This window comes from Ambystoma mexicanum, chromosome 2q, assembly GCF_040938575.1.
Source record: "Ambystoma mexicanum isolate Mex_15411 chromosome 2q, UKY_AmexF1_1, whole genome shotgun sequence".
In the NCBI taxonomy this organism is placed as follows: Eukaryota; Metazoa; Chordata; class Amphibia; order Caudata; family Ambystomatidae; genus Ambystoma; species Ambystoma mexicanum.
In genome coordinates, this window is record NC_090924.1 from 1,067,267,455 (window position 1) to 1,067,291,660 (window position 24,206).

A 24,206-nucleotide genomic window follows, 5' to 3' on the forward strand; every position below is an offset into this window, starting at 1 on the left:
CAATTCTTTCCCTATTTAATGCCTATCGATCCAGTCAAACACTACTTTCCTCTCAAAAAAGGACATTAGAAGGACATTATGGTTGGTGGACGTAGGCCACCTGAACCCTGTTTTTTTTTAAAATTAGAAATAGATGAGTCTTAAATGCTTGACATGAATGTTGGCTCAAACCTTTGAACAACATGTTTGAATTGGCACAAGCCATTAGAGCCTGCTTATAGATGGCAGGGGGAATAAAAATGCATGACAAGGATAATTGCTGACTCTCATTCATTTTCTTTTGAATGTCACAGCATCTGAATGACCCACTGCTGTCCCACTTTCTATCCCTCAAACAGAGATAGACTATTTTTTTGTATTTTTACCATATCACAATGATAGGCCCTTGTTAAATGGGCTCCCAACACCCACGTGTGGCCGTGAGCCTGCCGTATATTAATATTGGTTGTGCTTCCCAACACTAATGCATTCAAGGGTGCTACACTGCATATCATTTTTGCTGCCACGCAGCCCCTCCAAAATGCACAGATCACCTTTGTGGATACATGATTTGAGCATTTCTAAAATGAACTCCTTAAAAGAGACCATCGATTGCACCTTTTAATTTTCATTCATTATTATTTGTATGTTCCCGTTGCATAATGTATCTAGCTACCAGCAATACTGATTTCTAGTGACACTGGTGCAGTATCCCAGAATTCAGAATTTCCAAAGGATGTTTTTTTAGGCAAGTTGAACTAATGGTTTGAATATTTTGAGCCATTACAATGGTGTGATGGGACTTGTGGCAAAAACACTTACTCCATAGTCCTCTCCTGTTTTTTGGAATCATATAGAAGAAGACAACTGGACTAAAGTCATATAGATGAACTGTGCTACAGAATATGTAAGACTTGGTAAAGCCTTGCAAAGTGCTTTGGAAAACCGTTCACTTCCATTATTTTCGGTGGAACTAGAAGGCCTGAGGCCTCATCTATCATTCCCTGCATGCCTCTCCAACCCACATCAAACAATTGAGCCTTCAAGAGAGAGAATTCATAAGACCAAAGGTGAACCAGAGCTGGCAGGCCCAGAGACCTGCAGCTCCAAAGCTCCCTCAGGATGTGCCAACACTCCCTGTGTCAAGTACCTCCATGATTGTTGTCTTTCAAAGCATTTCAAGGCTCCCTTCCAAATTGTTGAAATTGTTTGGATCTCCCCCTCGCGCCCCCTCCCTCCTCCGTCCTCATTCTCCTCCTTCACCCATGTCACACCTGAAGAAGTTACCAGTGCTGTCTTCTCTATGAAGGCCTCCTCTAATCAGGTTTCCCTTGCTCATCCAGGACCATCAAAGATAACATTGCCTCTCTTGCCCCTGCTCTCGCTGATTTCTGCAATCACTCTTTCCTTACAGGATCTTTCCCCTCCTCCCTTAAGCATTTCCTTGTGCACCCACTCCTGAAAAAACTTTCAGCAGACCCTACCTGCCCTGCCAACAACTTCCCTATTTCCATCACCCCCTTCCTGGGAAACAACTGGAGAAGTTGGCTTTGCCCCAACTCAACTCACACACTGAACTTGTTGGTGGTCTCCATGACCATCAATCTGGATTCCGAGCATCCAGAGGCAACGAAACTGCTCTTCTAAACACCTGTGAAGAACTGCTTGCATCGCTGGACTCCAACTCCCCAGCTGTCCTTATCCTTCTCAATCTCCCCTCTGCCTTTGACACAGTCAACCATTCCATCCTCATACAAAGGCTCCGCGATACCCTTGGTATCTCAGAACGGGTACTGACTGGTTGACATCCTTCCTTAATGACCGCTCGCCCCAATTCATCCTGGGCACCTTCTCCTCTCCTACTTCCCTCTCCACCTGTGGTGTCCCCCTGGGCTCTATCATCTCCCCCTGACTCTTTAACATCAATCTTGCTCTGCTTGCACGCCTCATCTCCTCCTTCCATCTGCCACCCAGTCCTGGTACACCACCAACAATCTCTGCCTCAACACCTGTAAAACTGAGACCCCTCCCAATGGAACCCTTGCTCCCTCCTCCTTCCCTTCACTCTGGCCTTCCTCTTTGGGCTATCCCCCTGTGCCCTCTTCTGAAGCAAGAAACTTTGGAGTAATCTTCGACTCTTCACGCTCAACACATTGCCAAGAAGTCCCACTTTCAGCTCTCCATTTTCTCACTTCCCCCAGAGGCACAATGTGACCCAAGCCCTGGTTCTTTCTAGGCTTGACTAGTGCAATAGCCTCCTCTCGAATCTTCAATTTTCCAGTTTGCGACCCCTCCAGCTAATCCAGAATAGGGCAGCAAGACTTATCCTTGGCCTTAAGCTCAGGGACCGTATCTCTCCTGCACTAAAAAGTCTTCACTGGCTCCCAGTTGCTGCTTGGATTAAATTCAAATCCCTCTGCATCATCCACATGGCGGTCTGTGTAAAGCATTTTGTTAAACAAAGTGCAGGTGGTTGATCGCTGTCCTAAGCTGGCTCCCTCCTATGGAACAGTCTCCCCCTCCCTCTGCCCCTTGAGAAGGATCTTCTTAAAATCCGGAAGTTCCTTAAGACTCTCCTCTTTACCTCCTCCTTCCCTTCTTCTCTCCCCTGTAAATCCCATAGTTGCTGTGATTGGTGTCCTGGGCCCTTATGCATCCTTAGGCCCTGACCTCCCGCACCCAATCGGCCCAGCTCCTGTCTATCCTCTGCATTTGCACTTCCCCCCTCCGCCCTGGAGGCTTGAACTTACACCCTTCCCTTCTCCAGGCCTTCTAGCACTCAACATTCCTAGCACTTCATCTGTGGCTCACCCATGAGCTCAGACTCCCCAGTCCTTGTTGCACTTGCACGTTCTTAATATTTCAAGCCAGTTCATTCAGCCCAAGTTTTAATTCCAAGATAACCTTCTTCATTGCCCAGACTCTAAGTCTAGAGATGATTATTGATGAGACGATCATGTTTGAACCAGCTAGGAGAGCAATCAATAAGTAATTCCTAAACTCTAACATCGAAAATGAAGACAAAAAAACATTCTTGCCATATGACAGGAATCCCAGTCGACTGTACAATCCTAGAGAACAATCTAAAAGAGAACAAGTACACAAATACAGAGCTATATTGAATATGTTTGCTTTTCCCCCAGAAAGTGAATTATGACATTAATTCAGTTTTAAAATTACTTCCGTTATGACATCCACTGAAAAATGTATATACAATGATTAAACTGTGTGGGATATAGTGACCCAATCAACGCATTGCCCCACATCACTGAGCTGCATCTGTGCAAGAAACCGCAACATGGCTGCGCTAACTCCTGTGCACGCCAGGATCTCAAAATTGCAATTTTACAACCCCCAAAGAAAATGTCTGCATCACCCTGCCACACACATTTCAGGCAGAGAGTACACACCACAGGAGTATGCCAGTGTGCTCTGCAATGTTTAACATGGAATTAAGTGAAATAGGCAACATTGCCTGAAAACCATCCCCAAAATTCCCTTTAAAATGACACCTTTTCCAACCTTTAGAAATGGTGTTTTGAGGCTAAATCCATCCATGTACTATGAAACTGCTGTGATTGAAAAGGCCTGGCAATGCCCAGGAGAAGTCATTGCGCATTAGCAAAACCATGTCTAGTTCCTGAATGACAGGCCCAGTCATTTTAGCTGGGGAAGAAATCAACCAGGGGCTTTGCTTTCAGTTTACGCGGGAAGCACGTCTATTTGCTTTGCAAAAGTATCTAAAAATTAGCTGTTCAGAGAAAGACTCTAAATAGCTGAGACATGCCTGTTTAAATGTATCCATGCTGCAGAACAAATCCAGCATTCAAGTGAATAGCCATAGCTACATGGCAGTGTGTGAATCTGCTGGAGATTAAAATTGAATTTAGAAGAAAGAAATGTTAGCGGTTTTTAAACACATGGTAAAATGGGCTTTGCTGACTGAAGAAAAATTGCATATTTCAAAGTAAATTGTTGAGTGAAGGGCTGCTTACTTAGCAATGTAAAGGGATTATGTGGCTGGTGATGATACATGCATAGGCTATTTTTATTCCACAGGTTTGCTAAATCAAGACTCAGAAATCAGGAAATAAAGACTTTTAAATCAACTGAGCTGAGTTGGCAAGCTCTAAAAAAAAATCTGGTCTTCCAGTTGCTCAGGTTCCAGCCCTGTAACTTCCTGTAGAAAGTGAGGCAGACCACAAACTCCCAGGACACCAGAAGTGCAAATTGCCAGCTTGAAAAACTTTGTATGGGACAGAACAATGGGAGTTCACAAGCTCATCAGACATTGATCTGTGCTCCAGGCTGGGACAATAGCAGTCTTGGGACACTCACCTGTCAAGTGTGAAGGGCAATAAAACCTTAAGAGAGAGGCTCCCCATCCTCCTTGGAAGAAACACAGTTGGTGTTAGCTGGGAAGAAAAGAATGACAGACAATGACTCCCATTTGTCTTATGACTATTTTATAATGAACTTTAAAAATACTTATATCTCAGCTGTCAAAATTGGTAAAAATTTTGAATTTTCGCACCGTTAAAGTGGAATTGTGGGCTGTGTTTGAAAACTTGGTAGAATGTTGTGACACACTCTGGACAGAAATGGTGATATATGTTGTATTACCAGAAGAACATCCATGTTGCAAATGTCAGATTTTTTACATACATCCCTAGGGCCAATTTGCATCTGTGTATAAAATTGTTGTATTTTAGGACAAATCGGTAATGTGTAAAATGACCAAAATGTGTCAGAAAGGCAAAACAAGGTCGCACAAACTGGAGGTTTGGACTAATCTGTGCTGCACAAAATATATAACCTGTGTACCTGACTTACTAAGAGGTTGCACCTGCAGAAGTATGTGTTTTTGGCAAAATCTGATTTTCAGTAAAGTAAATGTGGGAGTTTCTAGATACAGTAAAAATCACCTCATAAACATGACATCACTTTTCTGATATCAGACCAATTGTGAGCAAGGCAGAGACTATGCCCTTGCACAATCCTATTGTTAGGAATCCTGACCCTGTCATCTACTGTAATGATGTCATCTGGCATTATAAATAAGGGACCCTGGCTAGCACTCAGGACACACTGATACCAGACTGATTCCTGATTTCCTGCCCTGCGTCCTGCGTGTTCCTGTCTTTTTGCAATTATCCACCTAGAGTCCAGATCCCAACCACAAGGCCAAACCTTGCTGATCCTGCTTCAGCTAGGCATCAATTTTTAATTATCTCAATAACCGAAGGGAAGCTGTGGGGGTCGATTCATGAAATAATTGTGCACGCAAATAGGTGGCGAAGCTAGAAAAATCCAGTGCACGCGTGCGAATCGCACGCAAGCGATTCATGGAAGTCTGTGCGCTTGTTTTTCTTGGGAGCTATGCCGAAACCACGCGTGGCGCACACATCACTCCGACATCCTGAACTTGTAGCAAACACACCAAAAAGGGGGCAGAGCATGCAGAATGGGGAACAACGCATGAAAATGAGGGCGTAACTGGGGAAGTACTGCTGGGAAATACATGGAATGCCCACATGTGCGCAAACAACACGTATTCACGGAATCGAATAGGGGACACCCATGCACTCCAAAAGACACGCATAGGTGTAAACACGTCTGCCACACAAAGGCAGGCGGAAGAGGCCCTACGCAGCATAAAAGTGCGTGCAAACAACAAACACGCATATACAACTATGATGAATGTCCCATTTCTCACAGCAGTGATCGTGGGACAACGCAGGAGGAGGAGAATAGCCAGGCCACACATTTATTTGCCCAGGACCAGCCTTTTTGGGATGCCTGATTACGAGGTCTATGGGAGGTCAGGGAGTGGGAAGATGACCTCCCATCACCCACTCTGTGCTCCCGAGCACTGAGCCCCTTGGAAAAGGTGCTCGATGTCCTTCATTTTTTGGCCTCTGGGTCATTATAGCGAACAACTGCCATAGTTGGGGGTGTCTCACAGCCCAAGCAGTCACGCTGCCTACAGCAGGTGTTGGCAATCATGACTGCACACCCTTCAGTCCGCAGGCATATATACATGCCCAGAACACCCGCAGAAAGGCAGGCCATGGGCCGGGACTTTTACAGGGTGGCACACTTCTCCAAAGTGCTTGGTGCCATAGATTGCACCCATGTGGCACTACATTCACCTAGGGCCACTGAGAACATCTATCGCAACTGCAAGCACTGGCCTTCCATGAACGTACCGGTTGCAACCGATGCCCATGGAATCATCACCTCTGTCTATGCAAACTATCCTGGGTCTTCCCATGACAGTTTCATATACAGCCCTGGAAGCTGGGAAGCATGGCGACACATGGCTCATTGGTGAGTACAAATGTCTGTGCACATGCATGCATGCTGCCACCCTGGACTCCATGTACTCCCTGGTCACCCTGGCCACGTGCCGACCACTCCCAACACTGGCAGGATGCCCAGCTGAGCCCCCCTTAACCTTTGGTGGCCTCCCAACCATGGCACAGATGTACTAATGCCAATGGCCGGTGCACTGAATAATTGACTTGGTCAATGTCGGTGAAGGGGGCAGGGTACGGGATGGTAGACGCACCCCTGCGCTCCTGCAAGGCTGCCTGTGGACCCTGGGGCTACATGATGGTCAGGCAACACTCGGACACCCTAGAAATACAAGAAAAAACATATATGCATCCCCTGTAGCCCATGTGCGTGTAAAAAAACCTCACGCAGTAGGCTGTGGCACCCAGGAACACAAAAAAGTGTATGCGATTAACACGCAGGCTACTATGACCTCAATAAATGGGGTACACGACAAACAGGGACACCCGCAGTGGGAAAAATAGCGTGCAATAACGTGCGCAACTCACCGTCTGCCTTGCGTGGAAAAGAAATATGCATAGGCAATGTAACCGCTGTGAAGTGATCCCGTGTGAACCCCAAAGTAGGAAAATCACACTTCACAGTCTCCACTTAAAGCACGTACAGCGCGCTGCAAACCCATGCAAACCCTCAACACGTGCAGAGGGAAACGCCCACATGCGTTACGTCACTTACGCGCTTACGTGCTAAGAGCCTTTCCTTGATTTTCATGCAAACGTGCTGTTTTTCACATGCAAATTCACTCTGCATCAAGCTTGCCACGCAACAACACACAGAAGACCACGTTCCTGCCCAGAAGGCCATTTTCCGGGCCCCTGAGCAGCCTCCCATGAGCCATCTGCTGCTGCCTGCCTGCTGCCCACGTGCCCTGCTATTTGGTGCCTGCACATCAGCCATCTGCAGGGGTCCAGTTGCTGCGACCACCCTTGCTGGAACAGAAGAATCCCTACTGCTGTTCCATCGCTCCACAGCCAAGCCCCAGGACTCAGTTGCCCACCCACACATGCCTTGGGGGTTGCCATGTCGGGGCAAACACCATCTGAGACCACTGGCAACACCCAGCCAGAGAGACAGAGGGCTGTCAGCTTCTCAGCCACAGAAGTTGGAATCCTGGTGGAGCAAGTCCTGGGGCATTATGATGCCCTCTTCAGACAACTGTGCGCCAACAAGGATAGATGGAAGAGGACCTGCTCGGTCATCGTGGTCGCCATCTGCGCGACTTGAAACACATCCGGAAGCGCTGGGAGGACTTCAGGTCCAGGACCCTCATGAAGACTTGGCGCCTCTTGCGTGCAACGGATGTAGGGGGGCACCAGGTCCAACTTACCATCAACCAGATGAGGGCCCTTGAACGCATCAACCCAGTGCTTCACCACCAGGTCCTAGAGAGGCAGACCCATCTGGAGTCAAGCAGTGAGTGTCTGGGCTATCCCATTCCACACATTGCATGTTGAGGTGTGGCAGGAGTGTGCAGCTTGGACATATGTCTGACATGGCCCATATATGGATGTGTGTGTGCAGGGACATGCTCGTGCTGCATGTGAGTCCAGTTATGTATGATGCACATTAATGGTGTATGTGTTCCAATGCATGATGCCCAACTACATGTGGAGATGCACACATGTTTGCATTTCTGTGTATGTCCTATGCCATGGTTGGGGTGTGACACATGGATGCTGGTCCCACCTTCATGTATGTGCATGGTGTACATGTGCGTGTTTGTGTTTGGTATGTCTGTGACTGTGAGACACCATGGATGCATGTGATTCGGACATGTGGGTACGTGATTGGCAGATGTGCCGATGATTGCACTGTGACAGGTGGTGGAGATGTACAGATGCATGTCTGTCTGGTGGCGTGTGTGCATGTGATCGGCACTCCCCATGTTGCTTGTGATGTCATGCCAACTTTTGGTTGTTCATGCAGTTACGTGTGTATAGATGCTGATGCCTGTTGCACAATACCATTTTATGTGTGCATGTGTGTGGGTTCAAATGATATGAGTGTTGGGAGTGTGATGCCATCTGTGAAGTTTGACACTGCCACTCATGTGCAACTCTCATGTGTGTATCAGACCATTGTACAGTGCCCTGATGCCTGTGTTCTATCTCTCCCTGTCTGCAGCGTCGACTGTTGAAGAGGGAGGAGACGGTGCTGTGGAGCACAGCGGCAGGGATGCCACCGCCAGCCGGAGATGCAAGGCCCAGCTCCCCTCCCAGGTAATCATATCTTCCGGGAGAGAGGAGTCTGGTGCCACGTCCATGGCCGCAGCTACTGAGGGAAGGTTCAAGAGGTGGAGGTTGGAGGTGGACTCCTCGCAGCAGAAGGGGCAGCTGAGCCCCCACAGGGGCCTATGGAGGAAGACAGCACGGAGTCATCCAGGTTGGTGGGGGGTTTGGTTGCAGAGGAGGCGTGACAGCCCCATGCATGGGGCCTGGAAGGGGGGATTCCACTGGTGCTAGTGGTGCAGTCCAGGGGCAGGGACAGGAGGCAGCACAGGCCACCGCAGAGGTGCCTGTGTGTAATCCTGTCCCTGATCCTGTGACTGCATCATCCAGCACCAGCAGCGATGCCTTCGTCCAGACCCGTTTTCAGGGAGGGGATGCGTGAACAACAACTGGCCTTCCTCTCCCTACAGACGTGGCAATCGGTGACCAGGTTGAGCCTGTCCTAGCTGGGTTGGCATTGCGCTCACGTGGTATTCGGGATGACGTGCAGGATTCTCTTTAGGACAATTTGGGAAGGTCAACCTACTAGGACAAGTCGTCAGCACTGGGTTCCTCCATGTGCTGGAGGGTCTTGCGACCCCCTTCTCATCTGAACCCCCTATGCCCAAGTATCACCTGGGCCCCCCGTGGAGCTGCCCCTGAGCCAGCAGCCAGGCTGGTAGAGAACACATCCCTGCCACAGTCAGGAGTTGGAGGTCCAGCAGGGGTGGCCATACCACCAACTGGACCCCAGCAAATGGAGGACGTGCAGGCATCAACAAGCAGCTCATGTGCACAACGGCGCCGGGGATTCCATCAGCCTGGAGGCCATCATGGTGCCAGAGGCAGTTGCATTGGAGGCAGCAACAGGCTCAGCATGGGAGGCATCATGGCTCGGGGCCATTAACATCCCAGGGGCAGGCATCGGCCGAGGGGAAGGAGGACCCAGGATTGGGAGTGTCTTCCGTTTGGCAGCGGTTGGGCCAGCAGATAGATGCGGAGCAGCGGCGGGCGGAGAGGGCACGGCTCAGGAGGGTCATGGCAGAGAACTCCACGAACCGGGCTTTGAGGCGGGCTGAGTGCCTCGAGGAAACTCGCAGGGGGTTTGTGGACACAATGACTGCATCCCTGCGAGACCGTGAGGCCAGGGAACAGGCCCACCTCCGGATGATCGATGTGGAGTTCGATGATGCCCTGGACCGGAACATGACCATGTGAGCCCTGGGACTGGCCCGCCGCCTTTGTACATAGTTCTGTTTTGTATTGTTTTTTTTATAGGTTTTCTTTCTTCTGGGGATCATGGACCCTTGTGACTTCGTTTGTCAATAGTTGCAGACATGTACATTCTTTCTTTTTTTTTAACCCATGGAGTGATGTTTTTTTTTTTTTTAATTATTTTGACCTTTGGATTTCGTTTCTTGGACATGCATTTCACTTTTTTCTTGGATTTGATTTTTTTTTCATACTGACCCTGAATAATTTCCGTTTTCAAATGTGCTTTTGGTTTTGAGTTTACATGTTACAGTTAATACATTTTTGGGATCTATATTATTTGTGTGGTCTTCTCTCATTGGTTTCATGCATTTCTCTATGAGCATTGGCTCAGTCATGTGTTGCCACTGTGTGGCTCTGTGGGACATTTATTCATGGGCATGCTGGTTCTTTTCAGACTTTCATGGCATGGGTAATTTACTAAGGAGTGGGTGCAGTGGATGGGTGCGTGTTTGAACTGGGGTGTTGGGGGGGTTGAATTTGGGTTGGCATTAGGGCCATGGGTCTGTACTGTTATGACGTGGTGGTTGGGGGGACATGTGTCGAGGCCTGCTGGCAGGTTGCCGTCAATGGGGGTGGGGGGACATGTGTCGGGGCCTGCTGGCAGGTTGACGTCAATGGGGGTGGGGTGGGGGGACATGTTTCGGGACCTTCTGACAGGTGCCCGTCACTGGTGGTGGGGACATGTGTTGCGGCTCACAAGTCCATGGTGCCATGTGGGCTGCCTATGGGGCATGCCCAGGGGTGATGGGTTGCCTGCGGGGCATGGTCAGGGGTTGCAGTGGTCTCCCCTGTGTTGTGGGCTGTCTGGGGGCATGTCCAGGGGTGATGGGCTGCCTGCGGGGCATGCCCAGGAGTGATGGGCGGGCTGTGGGGCATGCCCAGGGGTGTAGGGTGGTCTCCTGTGGTGTGGGCTGCCTGTGGGGCATGGAGAGGGCACACCCGGGAGGGCCTGCACTGCCAATTGGTGTGTAAAGCACACTCGCATACCCCAGAATCCACGTACCCCACTCACGCAAGCTCAATGGCGTGAAAAGCGCACTTGCGTACCCCCATATTCGTAATCCCGTGTGGTGATGAGCCACAGGCACCCCCTACAGGCAGCCCACACCACAGAGGAGCCTCCTGCAACCCTGGACATGCCCCACAGACAGCCCAGCCCATCCACCCTCCCCATGCCCCGCAGGCAGCCCATCCACCCTCCCATGCCCCACAGGCAGACCATCCACCTTCCCCATGCCCTGCAGGCAGTCTGTCACCCCTGACTATGCCCCGCAGGCAGCCCATCACCCCTGGACATTCCACGCAGACAGCCACCCTCCCCATGTCCCGCAAGCAGCCCATCACCCCTGGACATGCCCCTCATACAGTCCATGCACCCTCCCCATGCCCCGCAGGCAGACCATCCACCCTCCCCATGCCCCGCAGGCAGCCCATCACCGCTGACCATGCTCCGCAGGCAGCCCATCACCCCTGCACATGCCCCGGAGACAGCCCATCCACCCTCCCCATGCCCTGCAGGTAGCCCATCCACCCTGACCATGCCCCACAGGCAGCCCAAACCTCAGGGGATACCCCTACCACCCCTGGCCATGCCCCGCAGCCAGCCCACACAAGAGGGGGGACTTTTTCTACCTAATTTGCCTGGTGCGAGCGGGGTAAGCGTATTCCAAGGGGTGCACGGGGAGTTTTACACTTGATTGGCCGAGCGAAAGTGGGGTACGCGTATTCCGAGGAGTGCGCATGGAGTTTTACATGCGATTATGCTGGCGCAAGCGGGGTACGTAAATTCCGAGGTGTGCGCAGGGAGTTTCACACGTGATTGGCCTGCGCGAGCGGGGTATGCGTATTCCGCGGGGTGCGCAGGGAGTTGAACATGCGATCGGGGTGTTGCGTGGCGTTTTTAGCGCAATTTTGTAGGGGGATGTATGCTGGTCCACTGGCCTTTGCGCCATGTAGGGGATTTGTGCAGATGTTTTTGGCACACAGGGTGGGCTTCGTGGCGTAACTGGCGCTGCTGCAGGGTCACTGAGCCATGCAGTGCCACGGCTGGTTATGGATGTTTAAATCCATCAATACGCTGTGCGTCAAAATGGGTTTTGGAGCACGCAGCTGGTGGAAGCTGGCACACGCTCCCTCTGTGCGCCAGCCATGTGCGCCATTTCTGCGCTTGATTACATGAATTACCCCTGTGGTGTTTTGGGAAAGCATCCTGAATTTAACCTGGCTTGACACTCACTGCATGCTGCTGACATCCTGCTGTCCTGATCCCCTATCTTATCCAGTAACCAGAAGTGCTACCCGGTGTCCAATCCATGCCCGCTGATTCTGTCCGGCTGTCCTGTTTTAGACCAGATCCGTGTGGTGATCCAGAGCGCTGACTGTCCAAAATCCAAATTAAAAGTGGACTGTGAGTATCAATGAGAACCACAGAACCATAGCATAACTTGCCTTGCCTTTTCCTAGCCCAATCTCTGAACCATTCTATCCTTACCTTAATAACTTGTAACATTGTCAGAATACTTATTGCAACCCTGTCATTGATTTATCTTGCTAAACGCCATTTCTTTAGTCATTTTATCTTGTCTTGTAAATCCTAAGCTATCAATCCTATTTTGAGTGATAGGACTGGTTCCGCCAGGGCGGGCGCTGGGGAACTAGGGTTGAACCCATGAATCAACCCTGGAGCTTACTGTGTCCCTCTTTAGTATTCTAGCTTGAATGCTCTAGTATAGAGTAAAACTATTCTTGTCCAAACTGATTTTCTTTTCTGTTTTCACTACAGAATTTTTCTAAAAACGCTCCTCATACTACCTTGTATATCTCCCTCAGTTTAATAGCTAGAGATTTAATTTCACCTCCTGATTGTACCTAAGATCTATAGCTACATCCAAACCTTCTTATTCCTCATTCCTGATTACCTGCTGCTTCCTTACATCTATTTAGAATTGATTATTTGTGGGTTGAGGAATATTGCAGGGGGAAATTGTCATGCATCATGTACCCAGCAGCATGCCCAATCCCAACATCTACCACCTCTAGTACACATACAGGCCAGGGGCCGCGTGAGCAGCTTGGTGCCCGTAATCCTCGATTATGGTATGGTACCTTACATCACAGCGGAGGTCACATTTGGTCCCGTTTATATCCGTTTCTGCATTGGCAACTGCCGTGGCGCATTGGGTCAGGTAGAGTCAGGCGGTCACGTTCGTTTCCGGACCACGTGACAAGGAGACCCTCATCACGTGATCCTGTTTTGGTTCACGTGACAAGGAAGCAAATGGGATAAAAGCAGCGTTCCCGCGATCATGCATTGCTTCACAGCTGTTTCTTCACAACTCTTTTTGGCTTTTGCAATTCAACCTTGATTCTTGGATAACTCGACCTCGGACCTCGAATTACAGCCTTCTTTTGGCTTTTCCTTTGGATCTGGTGCTTTTTCTTGTGGATACCTAACTGTTTTGACCTCAGGACTGTCTTACCGGACCTCTTTTGCTCTACCCTGGATTGATCTGCTCTTCTCACAAACTTACCTGAATCCACGTCTTTTGCTTGGATCATTCTTCTGGTTGTTTATTTTGTTGCATCAAGGATCACGCCAACAACTGCAGGTTGCCCAGGAACTGGTGTTCCTCATACACAGCAGTGACCACTCCAATTACCTTTCCAAGTCACCATTATCGTCAACTGAGGGTGCTGATCACGCACCACCACGTAGCTGTATCTCAGGCCCCTGTGTGGTTAGTGTAAAATACTGGAGGGGGGGTCTGTACTTCGGCTCTCTATATGGTAGAGAAGAGGAACAGAGGACCCCAGCCAAGATTCTCTATAAGGTAGCAATCAAGTCCTAGCTTCTCAGGAGGTGATACAGGCTGGTTCTTAAGTACAGTGTAGTCCCCAAGCCCCCACAAAGGAATGTCCACACACTGTATTACTGAAAATACAGTCTTTGTATAATTAATATTCAAGGTTATGTACACTATCACAATAACTCACTTTTTACTCAGAAATCGACAATGGTAAATATATACAATTCTAAAGTGGTACCACCAATATGATCAGATCTTATTAAAGTGCATCAACTATACTGTTAGAATGTCACACAGATCAATAACAAGGAAACCAACAATAGAGATAGGACGGAAAGCAAGATGGTTGAAACAATAGGCAGAGTACTGGCCTCTACCGTTAAGCACAGTTCTGTGTGGAGATACCTCCACCTGGGCAACCTGTAAAATAAAGATATAACACAAGCCCAGTCCATATATTGATCAATAGTCTTGTTCTCTCCTATAATGCTTTTACCCCCCCCAATGTATCTGGTGGAGCAGAGTTCTTCGAAGAAGCATTGATGGATCCTTCTCGAGTGACTCCCCTTAAAGCAGGAGCCATGGATCGTCGAGAGGCATTGAAAAAGGTGAACTTGGCATTGACGGCGTTGATGAGAAGTTTGAGGGTGCCGAAACCGTGGTGTCGATCCAGGCGGTGCTCGTCGGTGATGTCCTGCAAGGATGAGATGTGCGGGGCACCTCGGCGTTTGATAGTTCTGGACCACAAAGAGTTTCAGAAAAACTTTGGCCCAGCAAGGGTGTCGAGTCGTCGAAATCTTCGTGGTCTTCAGGTGGCGGGAAACCCACTGGCGGATTCTCCTCGATGCGTCGGCGTCCTCGACTTTCTCCAGCAGGATAAATCGGTTGTCGGTGCGGACAAGGGAGTCCTTCGATTCAACAGTCTTAGGCAAAGGAGCGGGCGGCTCCGGTCGTCGGCAGCACAGTGTAAAGCGGTCCCCTCTTCTGGGGCAACACTGCTTCGACGGGCCTCCAGCGGTTATGGCAATACTCCGAACACTGGGCGATGGCAATGGACTTCTACGGCGGCGATGTCCAGATGCTTCACTTCGTTCTCCTCAGCAGTCTCCGTCTCCGGTCGGCAGTCTTTCGAGAGTCTGACTTCCAGGGAGCTTCGGCGAAGGTTAGCGGTCCTCTCTTGGATCAGTCTTCGACGAATTTGGCAACTTTCAGATCAGGTCGAAGCAAATGCAACAGTAAGTCTTCTTCTTCCAGCTGGGCGTTGAGGATCAGCAGTTCCAGTTACTCTTCAAGTGTAGACACCGCTTCTGAACAGTTTCCAGTGGTGAGAGGTCCCCAGATATACTATTCTGCCTCTCATCCACACTGCTGGGTCACACTCAGCAGCCAATCATACAGAAGGGCATTCATGCAGTCAGTCAGCCAATCAGGCACACAGTGCATTCAGGCCAGTTTTAGGCAGGTCTATCTCAGTCTTTATCTCTCATACTAGAAACCAGACAGCCACAACAAGACATGCATATTGGTCAAACACTCCATTCACCCAGGCCCCACCCACAGGGTGTACCCACAACATACAGTCACTGGGAAGGCTCCAGCCAGTCTGGCCTGGACTTCACAGCAATACCATATATGGAACTTCCACCCAACAGCCAGTCAGGGGGGATGGGACAGAGTCAGAGCATCCCAGGACTTTGGGAAAACAAGGTAACAGGCAATAGAAAGCAAGAGGCCACAGGGGCATCTTTGTTTCTATCAGGAATCAACTGATTCCAATGGCAGGGCCTGGGTATCCCAAAATGGAGGATACTCAGAGCACCTGTCAAATTCAGCATGGAGCTGCCACCAGCCCATACCCTGCTCTGTGGGCCACCCACAGGTGCCCACAAACATAAACTAGGGGCACAGGGTTGTACCCCCACCCATGGGTGCCATAAGGGTATCCCATGGGTCTGTACACCAAACCAAAACCAGGAAGAGCTGCACTGCCAGGAGTCCCACATGGACTCCTGTGCAGAATGCCATACAGAACACAATGAAAAAGGACTACAGAACAAGGACAGGGAGGCCCTGACCCTCCAATGCATTTCCAGCATCACAGTTAGCAGTGACCTTACTACTACACTTAGGTAAGCCTTTTCCCTGACATTACTAGCCCATTTTGTATACCGTTACTGTGATTGTTTGTAGTGATAATTGTTTGCCTTACAGCAGCCTTGGGGTTTCCAGTGTTACGTGGTTCCGGCATTCCAGCATCTCCCATCTGTGGCCTCAAGGATCGCATAGAGAGTCATTTGATCTCTCCCTGTGTGGTACTTGGGGACGTAGGCCCCTCTAATCTTCACGACAATCAAGTCTTGACAGACTGTGAAGCTGTTTGTCGTTTAGATTATGGAGGGTTCCACTGATGACCCCGTGGCCGCTTTGGTTCAAGCAATCACAGTTTTACGGGCTGATATGGCAGCTGCCACCACCGCCATCCACCAACGTCTTGATTCCATACAAAGTGTCCAACATCCCCTCCCCGCAGATCCAGAATTCGGGGATGCTGCACCACAGCCCCCAGCACCCAATGTCCCACCACACGTCCCCGTGGTGGTTCCCACTCCGTTTCCATTAGCAGCTCCAAAGAGATTCCATGGTGACCATAGGAAGTTCTGCACTTTCCTTAATGAATGCAAATTACATTTCTTGTGCAGACCATTGGCCTTCCCAGACTCCACCATTAAAGCAGCATTTACTCTGTCTCGTTTGGCAGGTACTGCAACAGCCCGGGCCAACCCTCTGTTAGAAAACGACAGCTCTACCTTGTATGATTTTGATTTGCTAGTGGCAGAGATGACCCGGGTTTTTGATACTAGACATAAGGCCCAATCACGTGACCTAGAACTGTTAAATTTAAGTCAAGGAAACGGCACACTCACAGAGTACATCACTTGTTTCAATCAATTATCAGTTGAAACTTCATGGCCTGAAAGTAAGAAAGCAGTGGTGTTTTAGAGAGGACTGAGCAACTCTATGAAAGACTCACTTTCAGTCGTTCCGTCCTTACCAACCTACACAATACCCCAACCTAGTGGATTTGGCTCTGCAAGTAGATGCCCGACGAACTGAACGAAGGGCCGAAGCTGGGTTTTCTGGTACACACCCTGCCACTTTGTCTTCTGAGTCTTCCAGGGAACCCATGCAGGTTGGAGGGATCCGTAGTCCTATCTCTCCCACAGAAAGGGAACAAAGAAGGGCAGACAACGCCTGTTTCTATTGTGGCCTGAACGGACATTTCGTCAAAGAATGTCCTCGTCGCCCAAAGTTGAAGAACCAGGTTTTTCGGACAGCTCGATCTTAGATCCGGGGACTGGATCGAGCACACCTTCTTTTTCCTCGGACTCAGTGCCCACTTTTGGTTGAATAAGACCTGTTGTCGTACAAGCCATTCTCAAACCAACTCCAGAAATCACACACCTAGTCGCCATCGTCCTCGATTCCGGGGCCACAGGGAACTACAGCGACATCCCATTGGCTTTGTCCCTAAATCGCCAATTGGGGAATAAACCACGTCCAGACCCTGTCCAAGCTGTTGACGGTACTGCCTTAGCGTCCGGCCCTATCAAACAACAGCCCGCTCCCCCCACCTTGATCATCCAAACCATCCATAGAGACCATATGTTTTGACTTGATCTCCATGCCACAGTTCGGTCTCATCTTGGGTATCCCATGGTTAAAGGAACACAATCCGCTTATTGATTGGAAATCAGGGCAAGTGCACTTTGAATCCGAATTATGCCAACATTTCTGTCTCACTTTGCCTGAAGGAATTGGGACACCATCACAGGTTTTGGGTGCTGTCGCACAACTCACTTTGGATGATGCTGGGGTTTCTACATCCAGTTCTCATGTGGTAGGGGCAGTCGCTGTGGGCATCCCTATGATCTACCATGACTTCCAGGAGGTTTTTGACCAGGGGACATCCAAAATCCTCCCTCCGCATCGCTCTTACGATTGCCCTATAGATTTGCTTCCCGATTCCACCATACCTACTGGCCGCATATACTCCCTGTCCCATTATGAAAAGCAAGCCTTGAAAACATACATTCAGAAGTCACTACAGCTGGGACACATACGTCCTTCACCTGCAGCCAGTCTAATATTCTTCGTCCCCAAGAAAGAGGGCGATCTCTGCCCATGTGTGGACTATCTCGTCTAAACGCTATCACTATAAAAAACTGCTACACAATACCCCTCATTACTCTCTTGCTCGACCGACTAACACATGGCTCTGTTTATTCAAAGCTTTATTCAAAGCTTGACCTCAGAGGAGCCTACAATCTGATTTGGATCTGCAAGGGGGACGAATGGAAACTGTGTTTTGTACCCGCTATGGCTTATTCGAGTATACGGTCATGCTGTTCGGGCTTTGCAACTTGTCACCTCCGCTTACCGGGTTGTCGCAAGCTTATGCGCCGGTTTGTTGGGCCTTATGTGGTGTCTAGGGTGATTAATCCTGTGGCTTACCGACTTTCGATACCTGCTGCTTGGCGTGTCCATCCCGTCTTTCACACCTCGCTGCTCAAGCCTTGCCCTGGTCCTACCCGCCTCCATGCTCCTCCTGCCCCTGTTTCCCTGAATGCCCCTGATGTGTACGAAGTTTCAGGTATCCAGGGTTCCCGTTTTTATAGGGGTAGGTTGCAGTACCTGGTGGATTGGTTGAGGTACGGCCCGGAGGAGCGTTCCTGGGTCCCTGCTGGGGACATCCATGCCCCTCGCCTTGTTTCCTGTTTTCACCTGGATCATCCTTCCTGCCCACGTGGGCCTTTGGGGGGGGCTCTTTCATGCATCATGTCCCCAACCCCGCTAGGTTCCCCGCAGCACACCCAATCCCAACATCTACCACCTCTAGTACACATACAGGCCGGGGGCCACGTAAGCAGCTTGGAGCCCGTAATCCTCAATTATGGTATGGTACCTTACATCACAGCGGAGGTCACATTTGGTCCCGTTTGTATCTGTTTCTGCAATGGCAACTGCCGTGGCGCATTGGGTCAGGCAGAGTCAGGCGGTCACATTCATTTGCGGACCACGTGACAAGGAGATCCCGATCACGTGATCCTGTTTTAGGTCACGAGACAAGGAATCAAACGGGAAAAAAGTAGAGTTCCCACGATCACACATTGCTTCACAGCTGTTTCTTCATGACTCTGGCGTTTGCAATTCAACCTTGATTCTTGGATAACTCGACCTCGGACCTCGAACTACGGACTTCTTTTGGCTTTTCCTTCGGATCTGGTGCTTTTTCTTGTGGATACCTGGCTGTTTTGACCTCAGGACTGTCTTACCGGACCTCTTTTGCTCTACCCTGGATTGATCTGCTCTTCTCATGAACATACCTGAATCCACGTCTTTTGCTCAGATCATTCTTCTGGTTGTTTATTTTGTTGCATCAAGGATCACGCCAACAACTGCAGGTATTCCCAGTAACTGGTGTTCCTCATACACAGCAGTGACCACTCCAATTACCTTTCCAAGTCACCATTATAATCAACTGAGGGTTCTGCTCACGTGCCCCCACGTAGCTGTATCTCAGGCCCCTGTGTGGTTAGCAGTGACCTTACTACTTCACTTAGGTAAGCCTTTTCCCTTACATTAATAGCCCATTTTGTATACCGTTACTGTGATTGATTGTTTGTACTGATAATTGTTTGCCTTACAGCGGCCTTGGGGTTTCCAGTGTTACGTGGTTCCGTCATTCCAGCATCTCCCACCTGTGGCCTCAAGGATCGCATAGAGAGTCATTTTATCTCTCCCTGTGTTGCCTTTACCAACCAGTCCGATTCCTGGTCCATCGTGACCCGGGGTATTTGAAAAAGGGGTGTGATATGAGTGGTGTATTTCTCAAATATTGAATCCATATATATATAACAAAATAAGCATTTCAGTTGTGCGCTGCACACTAGGCTGAGACCAGGGTGTATCACCTGATTGAAATACTTAACAACAGAGAACAGATGCTGTCTGAGCTTATGACATTGAATTGTTCCAAAGGCACTGCCTATGAAGTGCTCCCAAAACAGGGCTGGACTAGGCTTCATTTTGGATAGTCATATCTTAGTTATATCTTAATAATTGACCAAAGAACAAAACGTCTTAGTATGACGAGGCCCCAACACCAATAACATCTTTGACAATTGTATTGACATAAATTTACGTTTGTAGGTATTTAACCAATTTATTTATCTTCACATCCATTTCTTCACCTCCTTTGCTGTAGAGATTACATGAAGGTGTTTAACATGGGCAATAGCCTTTATTTGATGAGCAAAAATTGTTGTAGTCAAATTTCAATGTCAAAGTGGCTTCTAGCTAAGCCAATTTTGCCAACTGAAACTCCCCCTGGACTAAGTTCCCATGTACAAGACAGGTCAGTAAGTCTTGAAGAAAAGTTCAGAAGATTTCTACACTTCCTGTCAACCAACAAAGTGATATTTCACCCCATTTGTAAGGTACCTATTCATCAATCTCTAATTTGTATCTGACCACAACAAAATGCTACCTGGCCAATTGACTAAGTGCACCCAATGTGGAGCTCATATTCGAGTGTCCCTTAATTTAGCTGCGGTCTGTTACATTTCCACTTTAGAGTATACAGGTCCCCGCGGCCAAATCATTCTTGTTTACACAGTGGAGTGCAAAAGCTGAGTGTACAAATGTGGTGTACAGGCTTGTACGATGCTCTTTTGCGCTTCGCTCTGCAGACAGAGTAAACACTGCCTGCTATGCATACATATCCCACAGCATTTACAATGGCTTCCTAAGGAGTCCACCTGCTTTTTGATGCCCTTTCCATCTTCTCCATATGAATTTCCAGCATTTGTGCCATGAAAGGCATACTTGTGCAAATGTTGGTGTATTTGTGTTGCATAGAATCATAGGTTATTATCGACCCATCATCTCTGCAATACAAATGAATACAAATTAGCCGTAAGGGAAAGGAAATGCGTAAAAACCCAAGTTATGCTCCTGTGCCTTTAACAGAGTTGTTACTATGGGCCCGATAATTATAGAGCCAGAAAGGGTTGAGTAATTAATAGGGCCCCACCATATTTAGAGAGCTCATCAGGGGGAAAAGCATAAACTAAGGTGGGAAGAAACCCTTTATGCACCCTGGTAAACTCGCTGGCAATATCACCGATGACACTCTTGTTTGAAATAACTAGCCCCAATTGTTTAGGTTTTCCAACTATATACTCCCATCTTTATTTACTATCTTCTCTTTTTAATGAGCCATGTCAGGAAGTAGCATTTCATCCACCTTTGCCTCCCTGGGAGAGATACATAGGTGACGGGTGGCGTGCATCGCAGGCTACTCAAACCTGAACCTCTACAAACAGATTATTATCCCATGCACCCACACATATTACTTAAGAACAATGGTCTCATCCCAACTCAAAAATGATCACGTTATTGTGATTGAATGTTCTGTACTTTGTTTGGGAGATCAATCATATCAATGGGAAAGGTGTGTCTCAGTGAAGAGCTGTTTCAACATAAAGATTTAGTTCAAGGTTGTTTGAGTTGTCTACATTTCACCACCTGGCTTACCCACCCTCTTTCAAAAATTCATCAACTTGCTTCACCTCCCCTTTTCTACTTCAAATGAAACCACACAACATTGCAAGATCTGATGGTCTTCTTCTTTCAGACAGCCCCCTGTGAATCTCTCTCCCACAATTAATAAGCCACGTGTAAGATTGCATGCGTGGCCACGGGATAGTGACACCGTGGATGTTTGTCCTCCGCCTCTCTTTCTCGCTATCTTGTCCTATCACAAACAGATCAAAGTGCATGTTAGAGGTGGTCATGATTAATGAATGCATCAACGATGATTATAATATTCCATCTAACTACTGACCTGTGTCAAACACCCATTCATTGAATTTATCCTGGAAAAAGTAGTAACTCGATAGCTCGATGCCTGCATTGAACTATTATGTTCTCTGGTAACAACATCCCAGCCAGACTGATCCTTCTGGACCTATCTGCAGCCTTTAATAATAAGCACATCATTGTGATGGAACACCTGCATACCTCCAGTAGCATTTAGGGATCTAAGTGATCCGGACACGGCTGACTTTGCCGCGGTCGGAACGTTTGCGAACTTCCAAAGGTTTGCACCTTTCTCATGCAAACACATGTACATACTAAGGAGGCTGCAGGGATTTCCCTCGCAACCCCGCTCACTATACTGTGAAGTATAGTGAGCGGTGTGTTACGGGGGACATCCCTGCAGCCCCTGTTTTTTTCTTTTTTTTTTTGAGGGTGTGCTGCACGGCTGTCCCGCGCAACACCCTGCTCATTATACCACACAGTATAGTGAGTGGGGTGTTGCGGGGGACAACACTGCATCCCCTGCAGTCTTTATTTGTTTTTAACTTACCTGCAGTGCTACCACCAAAGGTTCGAACTTTTGGTGTTCAAACCTTTGGTGGTAGCATTTTTAGAACTTTTGGTCCTTGCGGACCTTTATTGTCGGTCAAAAACTACAATTCCAGCATTTAGTGCACTTCTCTTAAATGGAACTCACCATAGAACTTAAATGGATGACATGTGAGATCTGGACCCTTCCTTACACCACACACTTTCCTCACCTGTGGAGTTCTGCAAGGATCTGTACTTTCATATTGGATGTCCAATATATCATCATCACCGAAATACTTTATTTTAGATATGTAATCGACGCATCTGCATATACCGCGAAAGATGAACATATAAATACACAAATGTAGGTTGCATATGTAAACAAAGGTGATTTCATACAATTGAGGTTCCCATAGAACATTTTAGCTGTGCTGGATATACATGATATGATGTTTCTAAAGTGCATAGATCTCTTAAGGAAATGGAGGACTATAATGGCCAACTAAATCATGACATAGCTAAACAACAGTAAGCAATAGGCATCCCTAGTTTATTAAAATCTACATTTAAATTCCATAAAAGTTATACTATAAACACATGATTACAATATAAGTGGGGCAAATGGCAAATGACAAATCAGGACACTTCATAAAAAGTAAATAATTCTTCATCCTTCTATAAAAAATATCTGGATAAAAAGCATTTAACACCCTAACTATTTAGTTCTCATTCAATACATACCACAAATCCCTGAGAGACAATATGATTCTCTTCTCGGACACTTCAAATACAACAATGAAGAGCGTCCTTTCTGTGGCACCTGCATTTATCTGCATTGCATTTCCTCGCGCCTTCTATGGATAGATGAATGGATGATCAATAATTATCATTACCTTAACATAGCAAAAGAAGACATCCTATTTTTTGATCTTCTGTCCCTAAGTACTCGTTTAATCCTGGATTCATTCTTTGGGTATCCCACATGCTTTTATTTACTCCACTAGACACCTGGGAGGAATTACTGATGGTGTTATGTCCTACTCTCCTTGTAACTGCCTGTTCCTTGGGATGTCTAATCTATCAGCTCCAGGTTATCCAGAACAAGGCTGTCAGTTTGATGCTTGGCATTAAACCCTGATATCACATCACAGCAACCTTGCTCTTCTTCCTTTGGCTCCGTTTCCTACCCATATCAACATCAAAGTACGGTGATCCAATCAATAACCCAATTTGGATTCTGGGCAAGCTTACCTATCACTTACAATCCATTGATCTCCAAGGCTGATCACATCCCCTTTGGAAACACTGGATTGTTTTTTCAGCCTTTGGCCTCTGGCCATCACATCTGCCCAGCAACAGGCACATGCTGGAATGGATGTGGGCTGCGACTAGACAGTCCAGGCTCCCACATCTGGCCACAAACCCGCATAGCTGGTTTGTACACAAAAGGGAAATACCTTATGATATTTCATTATTACAGCCTGAGAGGGCAGGAGGAGGACCAAAAAACAAGATGGCCAAAGGACAAGTTGAAATATTGTGGCACAGCCATTTTAGAGTATATGGGACTGTAAAAGGAATTAAGCGCTAACATTAAAAAATGCAAGACAATTAAAAGACACGCAGTAGAAAAAGATCTGCTGCCACAAGCCCATCTTGGACACATCATACAAGGAACCACAAAGCAAAGTTATAAGGAAACAAAGCTTTCCCACCGCACCTCACTGTAATGTGAAGAGTGCAGCGTAAAATAAAGAATCTCACAATGGAGAACAGAGTTTGCTCACACTGATAGCCATAGGGACTGATTAGTGCCCCCACAACAGATGAGCTGAACAAGGCAAGTGAAGTAAAAATGCTTCACTTGCCTTCTAATGTCAAGTCAGGTACACAACAACAGCAACAAAGTGAGGGGTTCCATAGATGTGTGTAGAGGGGAAGCAGTAAAAAAGAATAATTACAAATACTTCACTACAAATCGGCAATAAATGAATACATAATGTGTGACGTGTAATTTTTCACATCTAGCTATCTGCTGATTTCTTATAATCAAATCGATCATTGCCCACGGCTACTCTTCTTCCCAAGCTCTACCAGAATATGTGTCTACAATAACATGATAACTGCTGTGAAGATTGATTTGTCTTGCCTGATTTACCAAAAAGAGCTC

At 47.9% G+C, this 24,206-nt stretch overlaps 1 protein-coding gene across 1 annotated transcript in view; it reads left to right on the top strand.

The window, feature by feature from the left end:
• The window catches only part of LOC138569944 (metalloreductase STEAP4-like), a 346,842-nt gene that overhangs the window by 316,577 nt on the left and 6,059 nt on the right, over positions 1-24,206 (top strand). The gene's annotated exons all lie outside the window — the stretch shown is intronic.